Raw genomic sequence first — 3,149 nt, 5'->3', positions numbered from 1 at the left:
GTATCGAAATTTCGGGAATATATCTGTCTAGGTAACATATTTAACATTGCAAGATCACAAGTTATGTCAGCGGTGTATGAGTCAATGCAATGGGAAATGCTGGTACGTTAATAACTGAAAAAAGCACTCCGTCTGGCCATAAGTGGCCCATCGGGACCATCCGACCGCCGTGCCATCCTCATTAGTCGTTATGATGGTTTTCTTTGACTGGAGCCGCTACCATTCGGTCGAGTAGCTCCTCAATTGGCATCATGAGGCTGAGTGCACCTCGCAAAATGGCAACAGCGCATGACGGCCCAGATGGTCACCCATCCAAGCGCCGGCCACGCCCGACAGCGCTTAACTTCGGTGATCTGACGGGAACCGGTGTATACACTATGGCAAGGCCGTTGCCATTAATAACCGATGTCACCCTCAAAATGTTGAATGCAAACACGCAATCGTCATGCATTGTGTTTTAAAGGTGCCAGATGTCAGTTTGTGGGATGGAGTTCCACGCCTATTGCATTTGGTCGGTCGATACAGGGACGGCTAATGCTGGTTGTGGATGGTGCAGCAGTTGTCCGATGATATCCCATATGTGCTCGATTGGAGACTGATCTGCTGATCGAGCAGGCCAAGGCCACAGGTCGACATTCTGTATAGCATGTTGGGTTACAACAGCAGTATGTGGGCTAGCGTTATCCTATTGGAAAACACCCCTCGGAATGTTTTGCATGAATGACAGCTCAACAGATCGAATCATCAGACTGACGAACAATTTTCAGTCAGGGTGGGTGGGATAACCATGAGATTGCTCCTGCTGTGATATCGCACACCAGACCATAACTCCAGGTGAAGGTCCAGTGTGTCTAGCACTCAGACAGATTGTTTACTGGCCCTGAACTCAGCTCCTCTTAATCAACACACGGCCATCACTGGCACCGAGACATCTACATCTACATCTACGTCAACATTTATACTCCGTAAGCCACCCAACGGTATGTGGCGGAGGGCACTTTACGTGCCACTGTCATTACCTCGCTTTCCTGTTCCAGTCGCGTATGGTTCGCGGGAAGAACAACTGCTGGAAAGCCTCCGTGCGCGCTCGAATCTCTCTAATTTTACATTCGTGATCTCCTCGGGAGGTATAAGTAGGGGGAAGCAATATATTCGATACCTCATCCAGAAACGCACCCTCTCGAAACCTGGACAGCAAGCTACACCGCAATGCAGAGCGCCTCTCTTGCAGAGTCTGCCACTTGAGTTTGCTGAACATCTCCGTAAAGCTATCACGCTTACCAAATAACCCTGTGACGAAACGTGCCGCTCTTCTTTGGATCTTCTCCTCTGTCAACCCGACCTGGTACGGATCCCGCACTGATGAGCAATACTCAAGTATAGGTCGAACGAGTGTTTTGTAAGCCACCTCCTTTGTTGATGGACTGCATTTTCTAAGGACTCTCCCAATGAATCTCAACTTCGCACCCGCCTTGTTGTTCAAATGCGTGTGAAATCTTAAGGGACTTAACTGCTAAGGTCATCAGCCCTTAAGCTTACACACTACTTAACCTAAATTATCCTAAGGACAAACACACACATCCACGTCCGAGGGAGGACTCGAACCTCCGCCGAGACCAGCCGCACCAGCCTTACCAACAATTAATTTTATATGTTCATTCCACTTCATATCGTTCCGTACGCATACTCCCAGATATTCTACAGAAGTAACTGTTACCAGTGATTGTTCCGCTACCATATAATCAAACTATAAAGGATCATTCTTTCTATGTATTCGCAATACATTACATTTGTCTATGTAAAGGGTCAGACAGCATAATCTTTCATCAGAAAATACAGCAGACCTCCACTCTGCCCTCCAGTGAGCTCTCGCTTGACGCCTCTGAAGTCGCAAAGGGCGATGGGTCGGTGTCAGTGGAACGCACGCTACAGGGCCTCTGGCTCAGAGCTCTCTCTGAAGTAACCAATTTGTGACAGTTCGTTGAGCCCCTGTGGGGCCAACTAATGCTCAAATTGCTGCTACGGATGCAGTACGATGTGTCAGGGCCATGTGCCGAATACCACGGTCTTCCATCTCAGTAGTAACACGTCGCTGTCCGTAGCCCAGTCCTTTCGCGACCGTATATCCCCGTGACCACAGCTACCAGCAATCATGTACAATGGCTACATTCCTGCCAAATATTTCTGCAGTATCGTAGAAGGAACATCCAGTTTCTCATAACCCTATTTTGATAATAGCATCTTTGTCGCCTTAAAGGGATTCTTGACTAATACCAACCCACCACGTCCAATCGCAAAGCTAACTAATGTGTTTATTTAAAACAAGCCTGATTTGCGTCCTCTTAGTGGCGCTACTAGCGTCACTCTTATGCGATTTTTTCTGTATATATATCCAGGGTGGTCCATTGATAGTGACCGGGCCAAATATCTCACGAAATAAGTATCAAACGAAAAAACTACAAAGAACGAAACTCATCTAGCTTGAAGGGGGAAACCAGATGGAGCTATTGTTGGCCCGCTAGATGGCGCTACCATAGGTCAAACGGGTATCAACAGCGTTTTTTAAAATAGGAACTCCCATTTTTATTAGATATTCGTGTAGTACGTAAAGAAATATGAATTTTTTAGTTGAACCCCTTTTTACGCTTTGCGATAGATGGCGCTGTAATAGTCACTAACGTATAAGTACGTTGTATCACGTAACATTCCGCCAGTGCGGACGGTATTTGCTTCGTGATACATTAACCGTGTTAAAATGGACCGTTTACCAATTGCGGAAAAGGTCGATATCGTGTTGATGTATGTCTATTGTGATCAAAATGCCCAACAGGCGTGTGCTATGTGCACTGTTCGGTATCCTGGACGACATCATCCAAGTGTCCGGACCGTTCGCCGGTTAGTTACGTTATTTAAGGAAACAGGAAGTGTTCAGCCACATGTGAAACGTCAACCACGACCTGCAACAAATGATGATGCCCAAATCGGTGTTTTAGCTGCTGTCGTGGCTAATCCGCACATCAGTAACAGACAAATTGCGCGAGAATAGGGAATCTCAAAAACGTTGGTGTTGAGAATACTACATCAGCATCGACTGCACCCGTATCATATTTCTATGCACCAGGAATTGCATGGGGACGACTTTGAACGTC

General features: G+C 46.7%; 1 pseudogene; it reads right to left on the bottom strand.

The window, feature by feature from the left end:
- Window positions 1-276: 276 nt before the first annotated feature.
- LOC124796837 lies at window positions 277-394 on the bottom strand (annotated as a pseudogene).
- Between the last annotated feature and the right edge of the window lie 2,755 nt (window positions 395-3,149).

Source organism: Schistocerca piceifrons, chromosome 4 (genome assembly GCF_021461385.2).
Source record: "Schistocerca piceifrons isolate TAMUIC-IGC-003096 chromosome 4, iqSchPice1.1, whole genome shotgun sequence".
NCBI classification, from domain to species: Eukaryota; Metazoa; Arthropoda; class Insecta; order Orthoptera; family Acrididae; genus Schistocerca; species Schistocerca piceifrons.
Note: the sequence above shows the minus strand (reverse complement) of the source record. Positions and strands in the feature narration are given on the sequence as shown.